This window comes from Penaeus chinensis, chromosome 1 (genome assembly GCF_019202785.1).
Source record: "Penaeus chinensis breed Huanghai No. 1 chromosome 1, ASM1920278v2, whole genome shotgun sequence".
Lineage (NCBI taxonomy): Eukaryota > Metazoa > Arthropoda > Malacostraca > Decapoda > Penaeidae > Penaeus > Penaeus chinensis.
The window spans coordinates 7,523,491-7,535,990 of NC_061819.1; the positions used below are offsets into that span (position 1 = coordinate 7,523,491).

The window sequence follows — 12,500 nt, forward strand, 5'->3', positions numbered from 1 at the left end:
ACCTGCGCTGCGTTGGGATGGTTAGCGAAAGAAAGGCACTCAAGAGATCCATCTTTCTCCAGTGCCGTGATTGCGCACCAAAAAGGACCTAGTGGTTAGCTCTGATTTAGAAGTCAACAGCTCCCTGGGCTAGAAAAGGAAGTGCGTACTGAAAGCCGCTGAAGTGAATATAGTGCATTGACTATTAGCTGATGATTTTTTTTTTTTTTTTTTTTTTTACATATATATCTATATATATATATATATATATATATATATATATATATATATATATATATTATAGCATGAAAAGATAAAGATGGCATGAAGTTACCAATTACTGTTTTTGAAGTGCTTTTATTGGAAAGTTAAATGGAAAATAAGATATTAGCCCCAAGGCATAAACATGCGCTAACATACATAAAATTCTATATTTGCTGGCATGCTAAAGTAAAAAGATAAACATAGTATGTATTTATGAAACATAAGAATCAAGATCTCAACTGAAATCTCAAGATAGAACGAACGTTAACATAAAATGATAATGATAGTGAAGAGACCAAAAAGATGCATTACAAATTAGAAAGTTCAAAGTTATATAAAAAAAATCCGAAAGCTTTTTTTCCGAGATACTCAGTAAATCTATAAATAAAAAAAAGATGAATAAAAAGTTATCTTAAATAAATAAGTAAATAAGTGAATTACCTAAAATAAATTTCCTTGCCTGTTTTCAAGGGCGACACATCCAGCATATTCTGACGTGTCTTGTATAGTTTGTGAATTTTGTGATTACTCTGTACACAGTAATTGTTTATCCAAATGAATTAAATAGATTTAGGTAACTTTCAGTATATGAGTGGACTGTTTGTTGTAGAGATCATGGCTGATACAGATGTCCTTCACCATCATAGTCCGGTAGGCAGTGAGAAATTTTGCAGAAAAGTTTGTTGTTCATAGTGCGAGGAAGATGATCCGGAGAGCTTGCCGCCGGAATAGCCTAGCTGTGGTGTTCGCGTGGCTAAGCATCCCCCCTCGGCGACCCCTGGCCCGGCCATCGGACCAGCGGAAGTCGGGGGTGATGCTATATCTACTTACGTTAGATTGTATACAGATATACAAGGGAACACCCTCTCACACTGTACATGCTGATGTGGATGCGTATGTGTGCATGTTTCCGCGCGTATGTGCGCAAACACACACACACACACACACACACACACACACACACACACACACACACACACACACACACACACACACACACACCAAACAAGCCGTGTCAGGCCAGAGACACCATGTCACTGTAAATAGTTAATCAACCTGCTTCTCTCTTATCCTTTGTTGTAATTTGTATGGCAGTTCATTCCAGCTATTACGAATTCGAAATATCAACAATCAAAATTTATCTTTAGAATCAAAGACTATACTAGACCGCCACCGATTATTTGTATTCGACAGGTTTTGCTGTAAAACACCGGGGCAGAGAATGCGTGGGACATGTAGGTCTTTTAGTCACTTAAAAAACGAATACAAAAACAAAGCGAAATAATAACTTATCCGCTAGAATATCCGGAGCATTGGCGCGGCCCACCAGCAGGGCGTTTAGTGATTCATCCCAGGAGAACCTCATGGCCCGCACTCGCTCTGCGTTCTTCGGGCCCGAGCTGGACCCACTAGTGTGTACCGTAGTGTAGGTGTAGCCCCTGAGTGAGTAGTCGGGGTGTACAAAGCTTGGCCTCACTCGCGTTTCCCTTCTACGTTCATAGTGGTAAACATGACCAACTGCTTGTCGAGCTTCTAATCGGGATGGCCATTAGCTTTCTCTGTCTTTTTTTTCGTGTTTTTAATTTATTTATTTGTTTACTTCTTACCGGGACCTTCCGATCGCCAAGTTAGAGGCGGTGAGTAATTTCCACCGTAAATTCAATCCAGGGTTTTTTAATCCTTAGAAAGGGTAAGCTAGAACGTCATAATAATCCTTGCGTCAGGTTACGAGCCAACGATGTGTTAGCGAGATTTGCTGTCAAGGGTTTTGTTTACTACAGAAACGTAGGTCTAGCCTTCTTCTGAGCTGTCCGCGAGCCGACCAGTGAGGGCCGGCCGAGGGCAGGACTATCTCTCACGCGTGTGCTTGTTTTCATCACTTTATGAGTGCTGTTACAACAGGTTAGCAAATTTGTTAATTTGTGCCTGTGAAGTGTGTGAATATATATACATATATTATTTTTCTTTTCACTTTCACGAAAGAAACAGTTACGATATCATGCATTTTATGTACATTAGGAGGTAGCAGGGACGACTGTTTACAGTTATCTGTTACATATGTATATGATATTAAAGGCATCAGATCATTACGTATTTTCGTTGATCATAACAAAAGACACCTATAAATCAGCCAAAAGTAGCATCAGAGTGATTGTCTAGGAAGAGGATTTAAACTTTACCTCAGCGGAGCCCCCTTGTGATGGAAATAAATTATTCTATCATTGGCCAGATTTTCGCCAACCCCGGCATTCGAAACTTAACTATGCATACGCGTCAGTGCTGATTCAGGGCGAAAGTTCAGATCAGCGATAGGTGCAGGAACAAATGAAAACCTAAAAGCGAGAGCGCGGTTTAACAGACATTCCATCCTCGATAACCAGCGGCTGCGGGAACTAGGCAGGAAGTAGAGCCATTATACATTATCAGATTGGATGGCGGAGGCAAGAGAATATGGCTGAGGTTGAGCTTAAAGTGGAACTAATAGGTGACTTTAAAGATGGTGGAACTAAAATGGAATTGACCACACGTGCAGTATATTGTATAAATCCGATTTAGGTGGGATTTCGATATGCAGTAAATAAATAAATAAATAAATAAAAGGATCAGAGTTTATGAGTTTGGCCCGATTCGCTGACGCTGTCACATAAACAGTCACTGAAAGATATTATTTTGAGAATTGTTAATTTGATGAAGACTAACAAATGTAAATGGCTATATTTTGTCACTGGTATTTAAAGATGGTCATAATTCGGGAAGAACGCACAAAATGAATTAACATAACTCGAAGTAAACATTACGACATCAATAGGAATACAAGCGATCATTTTGCAAAGTTTCTGAGAAATCATCCGAATAGTAAACGCTGTAGTGAAGTGACAAGTTGCTACAAAGACTAAACTGAGTTGTGAAATACTGTGTCCTTCGGTGGAACGGCAGGACTGATTTTACAGTAGATATTAAAAGATAAGAAAGACTGTTAAGGTGAATTATATCCGATTCATTTTTTTGTCGTCGAATTAACTGCAAACTAATATCATCTTTGGTACATAAATCCGATTTTACTGCATATTTATCGCTTGTGAAAAAAATATATATATCAGAGGCAAAAATTCGGTTTCCAGATCATTCCTTCAGAGTAAAACTGTGCAATTCCCAGACGGTTAGCCAGAGAATGGGAATCCCAGTGTTTCATGTTAAAGAAAAGAATCCTACAGATGTCGTCTTTGGATGTGCTGAGAGACACTTGAGTGCACATTTATGTCCTTCTCTCCACGACGCCTCCACGGCCAGGGCCAGCATCATGCGGTCCTGCACCAGAAAACGCTATCCCCTATTGATCCATGCCTACAACCCCCAACCACCCTCCGGCCTGCTCTTGCTCTCTCTCTCTCTCTCTCTCTCTCTCTCTCTCTCTCTCTCTCTCTCTCTCTCTCTCTCTCTCTCTCTCTCTCTCTGTCTATCTATCTATATATTTATCTATCCACCTATCTATCTATTTCTCTATCTATCTCCCTGTATTTATCTCGATAAATCCAATCTCTTGATACTTTCTCCATCTTTCTCTTTCTTACTCTCTTCCTTTTTCTCTCATCCCCTTATTCTCTTTCCTTCTCTCCCTCCCTCCCTCTTACAATGGGCGGCATCGGTAGTTACACAAGAATGAATCTTTTCTGTTTCGCGAGAGGAATTACAACCTTGAGCTCCCGAGTGTCACCTAAGCCCTCCAGGCGGCCTCGAAGGTCCATTTCGGAGAAGCTAGATGAATAGACGGGAGGAGGTGGAGGAGGCGTAGGAGGAGGAGGCGCTCCCGAGCCGCAACTGCGTCTGCCATGACTATTGCTGTACTCATACTGCAGACTCTAGGTCGTTCGAGTCTTTGGTAGTATGTTGGGAGGTAGCTTCACCTTTCTTTGCTCTTCACTTAATTAGATACGCTGTTTTGCAAAAGTGGTGGCGAATAGCGCATTGGAAACTCAGCCACGTCCTGTCGCAAAAAAAAGAAAAGAAAATCTTACATCCGCTAAAAAAAAAAAAAAAAAAAAAAAAAAAAAAAAAAAAAAAAAAAAACAGAACACGTTATCCGACCGGCCTTTATTACCTTCGAAATTCTCTGTTAACATTTCCCTCGCATTTCCGGATTCAAATCACTTATAGCGGACCGAGATATACCAATAATTTTCCAGAAATAGATTGAGACGTAAAAGGCCTTTAGTTACCTTTATGATTCAGGTCAATCTAACATCCAAGCTGTAACTTGCATCCGAATGTTGATTACATTAATGATGTTGGGGAATATTTAGGGAACAGATAAGTGTTGATTAGAGAATATTTATCGGCCCAATTGTAATCAGGTCTCTAGGTAATTTGGTATCATATACACCATGTAACAGGTAGAGACTGTGGGCGCTTAGAGAATACATTTTGTACTGCTTTTAAATGGATTTCAGTTCCGACAGCTCCACAATGACGACGCCTCATTATATGAATGGTTCGCTGCATACATGTTAGACATCACTCTTATATATAAATGGTTTTATTAAATTCTTAGGGGAGACGAAGGTAATGCCAGCATCATCCAGAGGCATAGTACATAAACAGGGAAAGCGAAAATGTGAGCGTGCCGGCATCAAGCGAGTGTGGCACTAAAGAAAGCTAAATCACTGCAGTGCCGCTCATGACGTGGCTCTGCGCCCTGGGTTATTGAGTCGAGTGCTGCTGTACTAAAGGCTAGAGGGAGGCAATACGTGTTGCCTTCCCAAGCATGTCTTTGCGAAGGTAAAAGGGAGACACTATCGGCTTATTCTTGTCGATGTTCTCATGTCTGTGAAGTAAAGGTGAACTAGCAAGATTTCTATTAATTATAAGTGTGATAAAAAAAAAACAATTCATTCTTTCACAATATACGCCATCTTGCAGCTAATTCATTGTTACCTGATTTGGGTTATCCTTGGAGTATGATCATGTTAATGGAATTTATATACTACTTGTAGACACGTATGTGCATACTTTTTGCCCATTTCAGAATGCAGAATGAGTTATCATTAAATTAAACACAACATTGCCAATATTTCAACAGCACAATATTTTGCACAAGTATACTGTCCCCATTGTTCTGTTGATATACCTATGTGATGAAACATATTTCACATTTTAAGACTAATTCATATGATTGTGAAAATCTCTTTTGTTACCTTTTGTGACAATAATAAGCCATTATCTTTTGTCTGTTTGTATATTTTGAGAATAAAGCTTATGAGGCTCAAATAATTGTTTTCAATTTTATCCTTTTAATGTCTGAAAAATAGCCACATAATTGGTCACATGTGTGTATATACATACATATATACATACTGTATATACATATACACACACGCGCTTGCGCGCGCACACACACATATATATATGTGTAAGTATATATATATATATATATATATGTACATATATATATTAGATCATATATATATATGTGCTAAATCTGGACCATCAAGATAATTATCAGTTATCATTATACAAATTATTATCACTTTTTATCACCATTATCACCATCACTAATGTTATGTTTATTATAATAATAATGCTGCTGAGAAGATGGTAGTAGATACGACGGCAAGGCTGTTAGTAATGATGATAATAATGAAAATAACTAACTAATGATAATCATAATAATAAAAAGCAAAAACAGTAGCGATAGGAACAATGACACTGCTACTAACAATAATTATAATGACAATCGAAGTAATAATGATATAGATATAAACGTAAGAATAGTAATGGTAGTGACAACGGTAATGGTGATAATAATAATGGTGACAAAAAATAATAGTAGTAGTAGTTGTAGTAGCAGTAAATCATTGTTAATCAAAATAATCCACGTATGATAATCAATCACACTGAACCCGGAAAACCCTAAATGGATGTATAACTTATGATTACTGATTTTTCAACATGGTTTTCCAGTCGTTTTCTTCACTATAATCTCTTTGGCTAACACGACGCAGAACTATAGGAAAATCCGCTGTAAACTGAGACACACTTTGAGAACAAATTAAAAAGATTTCGAAACAGATTCATGGTAACTGAAAATCATGACAAGTATTTAGATCAAAAGCAATAACTGATTTAAAAAATAGCCAGAATCGAATCTTGAAGCATACAGATAAGTGCATCAAAGTAAATGTTTTGAAAAATAGTGTTTTGTATCTACAAGAGGTATAAATAAGTGAAGAAATACAACTTATATTAAGATATTACCATCGTCAGGTTTGTTAGCAACGATGATAATACTTTTGATGAAATTGTCCTATCAAAACGCCACTGGCCTATTTTGCTCTGTGAAAGCATTCGTTATTATTCATCTCTCTCCAACACTTTTCACAATCAATTTCGAAATGAAGCTTGTTAATATTCACGAAAGGAATGCTTATAGTTGATGCCACTAGTCATAACACTCAAAATACAAAATACTAGCTGACGAGAACAAAGGTAATTAATATTCATGGTTTGCTTTATTAGATTCAATCGTAAATAATTGCTGAATTAAAAGATGGTTGAAGGGTTGGAGAGGAATACACTGAACTGAAACCACAGCTAATTATATATGAATGCGAGAACAACATACATTGTGACAGATGTAGAAAATGTATAAATGAGAATTCAATTGAAAATGAAGTTAACATTAAAAGTTATTGGATTTCTAATGAGTATAGCGCAGAAGCGTCCCAAATAGAGTCGCATAAATAATATAATGATACTTACTTGATTTCTTAAAAGCCAAACAAGAAAACGAGTTACAATCTCTCATCAATAACATCATAAAAAGACTCGTGTCGTCTTAACAATCTGCATAACCTTAATATGCACACCGCACCCCAAGCCTCTGCTCGCATTTATTTTCTCTCTCATCCGAAGTGACTAACACGAAGCCCAAGCGTGGCGCCCTGTTGACGAATGGCGCTGATGCCAGCAGTCTCAGCTCTCCACGCACGCAAAACAGGGACCAAAGGATGATTTTACTATGTGTGTGTGTGTTTGCATTTGTGTGTGATTGTATTCGTCTGTGTGTGTTTGCATCTGTGTGTTTGTATTTGTGTGTGTGTGTGTGTGTGTGTGCAGAATGCTGACAGATTATACAACAAAGTGAAATGTAAATGACAGCGTGACAGATGTCACATTTCAGTTAGGAGAGCAAGGAGCTAACTGTTTGTCCGGTGACCTTGACTGCGAAATAAAGGCAATGCTTTGCTTCTTGCTATGACTATGTTATATTGTACCTTTGTAGTGTTGACCTTCTTGAGCCTTTGTTATCTTTGCATTCCTGTATCAATGTTTATTTGAGATTGTTTCATATCTATTGTCGTAGTATCTTTGTATATCAGCATGAATTATAAGACTTTGTGTGTTGTGTTCAGGTGCCCTGTGCTTACATGTGTCTACCGTGTTATTGTTTACGATATTTTTTTTATCCCTGGATCCAAGTAATTATGTAGGGACATGGAGAGTACTAGCTTTTGTTCATGTTTTGATCTGACGTGGAAAGTTATAATATTTTTGGTAGTGTGTTTACGAGTTTCGACGACGTTGCTAAAATGTAACTATTTGTTTGTGCTGCCCTGATTGTTTATGAGCCTGTAGGTTGTTTATGATCCTATACGTTGGTGTTAAACTGTGGGGGTTTCCGCGAATACAAAAGGAATTGATGTTCATTTGTTAATTAATGTGTTGTGATATTAGGATTTTGCGCGTGATTGTTTATCATGGAACTGTGACCTTATTACTTTTTCAAACTGGTATATATTTGTTTTGGAGTTTGAGTTGCAGACTACCAGACTCTGTGTGGGTTTGGGTGTAAGTGTGTCAGACTATGCTTCTCCAGGACTCCTGGAATATTATTTCGTTGTGTTGTATATTGTTTGTGTTAATTTTAAGTTGTTCTCTATGTAGCATGAGTGTTTGTAACATAAGTGTCTGATGCCCTCCATCAGATATGACGACAGGCCTAAAGATCAAACTTTTATTTGTAAAATGAAATTGTCCTATCAAAACCCCATTGGCTTATTTTGCTCTGTGAAAGCATTCATTATTATTCATCTCTCTCCGAAACTTTTCACAATCAATTTCGAAATGAAGCTTGTTAGTATTCATGAAAGAGACGCTTATAGTTGATATTACTGGCCATAACGCTCAAGATCTAAAACCCTAGCTGTATTGTATTGATAAAGATAATAGCTTTCAATTTGATGATATACCTCCTTGATGCCTTATGGTGTCATATTATGTGACGATGAATAAAGTCTAATAACCGTGTGGTTCAGAATTTGCAAATATGTCTTGTGCAGTGCGATGATTCACTATATACTGGTGTGTGCTACGTATTTAAAATGCATGTGGTACAGATGGGTCACCTTGATCATTTGTCTAGACAACGGGATTTGCATTCACACGAAACTAGTCCTGAGGAAAACGTGACGTGACTGAGTGAATGTTGTCAGTATAGAATTAGGTGTAGGATAGACATATTGCCTCTAGGCTGCGAGGTAGGATAAGTTATTTATTTATTGATTTTATCTGGTTCCATTATTTATTAATGTATTTTTGTATACCTCATCTCAATGTAGTGACGAGGGTTTGAGGAAGTGAGGACCGTGTGAATCTCTGTAGCAGGGTTTTCTCGTGTGAAATTGGGCCTTGGCTGTGTATTGAGTATTGGGCCTTGTCTGATAGATGGTTAAAGAATTAGGAGAAATGCGTCTTGTTCTTAACTTGTGCTGTTTGCGAGTTATTTACTAAATATGTTTGAATTCTTCGTTTTTAGTAGTTTGAAAATATGATGTTTGATTTCAAAAGAGAGAAAAGAGGAGAGAGAGATGAAGAGACATACATTGAGTAAATTCCAATGGCAATGGTAACGAGGCTGTTGGTGACTCGACTTAAAAATGATAACATTGGAATTAGCAATCAACAATGGGATTTTAATACCAGCGATAATGGTGATAACATTACGTTTTCACACTTTTAAGCTTAATAATGACAATGGTGATAATATATACAATGACGATTATACTGTTAATACTGATAATGTTGATATTATAATATGAAATAATATCAGTAGCCGTGGTAATACTTAAATTAAATATGATTACTAATGTTAATAATGGTAAAATTCAAAAAGTACAATAACATTGATAATAATAAAGAATTACGGCAATATTTATAAAAAACGATCAACAATAATCAAAATAAATAAACAAAACTTAAAAAAATAAAAACTGTAGTAACATCTGCCGCCATCAGGAAGAGAGAACCACCTGACGAAGCCCGCAGACCCACACAAGGGCACGAAGAAAAACAAACACGCGAGAATGTGGAGCTGACCACGACACTCTCGATGCCGCTGACAGACGAAGAATGTGCGCACGTGGAAGGGAGAGAGTGGAGGAGGAGTGCGTAAGCCTGGAATTTATTACGAGCAGCGGTACGGGGGCAACAAAAGACGTATTTTGTGCCATGTTTTTTTTGTTTAGTTTGCCAGTTAAGGCACGTTACTGGTGAAGTTTATTTTTATCCTAACATTCTTGTCAGAGTTCCGTTATCTATTGGGTCGTCATTATACATATGACTTAGAAGATGACTGAAACCACTAAGCCTCTGGTCATTATCATTTATATAGTCAATAAAACGAAGATAATGATAATGACGATTATAACAATGAAACCGCTGACAGTGATAATAATGGCAATCCAATTGATGCTGATAATAATCATGGGAGTAACGTTGATGTCATTAATGATTGCGGTGAATGATGTTGATAATGACCATAATGATGATATCAATGGAATTATCATATTCCAGTAAAATGGTTTTCATTGTAATTTTACTAGTACAAATGATGACAGATATGATTACAAATGATCATTATAAAACCAACAGCAATCATACTAATGATTATTATTACAAGAGTAATGAGTATTATAATGATAATAATAAAGAGGATAACACTGATCATTCAAACAATAATACTGATGATAATCATGATACTAACAAGAACAATAATGATAACAGCAATAACAACACCGTCCTACAAGTCATAACACCAAGGATAATAACCTTTTCTTTCTTCGGTACTAACGATAACAACAAAGACATTAATTGGAAAAGAAAAAAAATTATAGATATGACGCACGATAATAAAATGTTGCATAGTAATAATAACGATAATCGCGATGATTATAATATGTAATAATTTTAATTATCAACACTAATGATGATAATTATGAGGATGATAATGATGATGATGATAATGATAATAATTATAAACTGATGATGATAACAAACGGAAAATAATGATGATTAGAATAGTAATAATAATAATAATAATAACAATGATAATAGTAATAATGATTATAGTGATGATGATAATATTGATAATATTAATATTAATAATAGTGATGATAATATTGTTAATATAGATGATAATAATAACTATATATTTTTTTTAAATTGTAATAAGGATAATGATGTGATGTTGATAACAAAAAGGCAACAACAATAACAATAGTAATGATACTAACAACAATAATAATAAACAATAAACAACAATAACAGTAATGACAATGACACTAATAATGATAATAATAGTGATGACGAAAATAATGATCATATTGATAATAATAATAACAATAATGGTAATAATGATAATGATAATAATGATGATGATATTTGTAATGGTTAGAACAATAATGATGCTAAAAGCAATAATATTAATAATAATTATTATTATGATTATTATTATTATTATTATTATTATTATTATTATTATAACAATAATAATAATGATAGTAATCATAATAACACTGTTAGTAATGATAATGATGTTAACAATAACAATAATAGTAATAATGATAAGAAAATGAATAACAGTAGTAATAATAATGATAATATGAATAATAATAGTAATGATAATGATAATAATAGAATAATAATAATAATATCAATGATAATGATATGATAATAACAGTAACGATAATGATGATAAAAATAGTAATAAAAGTAATAATAACAATAATGATAATTACAATGATAATGATAATAACAACAATAACAACGATAAAATTATAATGATAATAATAATGATAAGAAGAAGAAGAAAATGATGATAGTAATAACAATATCAATAGCAACAATAACAATAATAATAATAATAATAACATTGATAATATTGATAGCAATAATTATAATAATGATAGGAATAATAATAGAGTAAATGATAATAGTAGTAATAATGATAATAATGATAATAATAATAACAATAATAATAATAATGATAACGACAATAATGATGATGATAATAATAATATTGATAATGGCAATAATGATGATGATGATGATAATAATAATAATAATAATAATAATAATAATAATAATAATAATAATAATAATAATAATGGTAATCATAACAATGTTAATAGTAATGATAATAATAATGATAACAAAATGAAGATAATGATAAAAATAATAATAACGATAATGATAACAGTAATAATGATAGTAATGATGATGATAATAGTAATAATAATAATGATGATGATAATAATAATGATCATCATCATAATAATAATAATATAATAATGTTAGTAGTTATAACTAAAATGATAGTAATAATAATAATATAATAATGTTAGTAGTTATAACTAAAATGATAGTAATAATAATAATAATAATAATAATAATAATAATAATAATAATAATAATAATGGTAATAGTAATAATAGTAATAAGGATAATAATAACAATAAACAATACTACTACTATTAATAATAATACAAATAATAATAATAGTAACAATAATAATAAAGATAAAAAAGACAATAATGATAATTGCAGTAAAGACTAACAACACAGCCACCTGCAAAAACAGCATCAGTAAGATCAACACCAAACGACCCAACAGTGCATTCACAACACACAAATAAAAAAACTTTCAACACAAAGCGAGTGCTAAACATACAACGTGTGTATTTTGCAAGAGATATTAAATCATAAGCAGGCGCTGGAACAAAAATTTTACAGAGGACGTTGGATATGAATCTGCCGTTGTCAATATACTGCGGATGCAATATACGACACGGTGCTTTACTCTATTCGTATACGAGGTGAACAGGAGCGCTTTTGTGATTGTATGCTGTTCCTTTTTCCAATGATTTATGTTTGTTTAGTTATCTTTTTATTGTCATGATTATCGCTATTGTTATTATTGTTAT

General features: G+C 34.1%; 1 protein-coding gene across 1 annotated transcript in view; it reads left to right on the plus strand.

The window, feature by feature from the left end:
* LOC125030525 overlaps nucleotides 1-5,508 on the plus strand; it is a 64,694-nt gene extending 59,186 nt beyond the window's left edge. The window contains exon 8 of the mRNA XM_047620644.1: nucleotides 1-5,508. This exon is cut by the window's left edge and continues 1,684 nt beyond it. The gene's annotated coding sequence lies outside the window, so the exon portion shown is untranslated.
* Nucleotides 5,509-12,500: the final 6,992 nt, after the last annotated feature.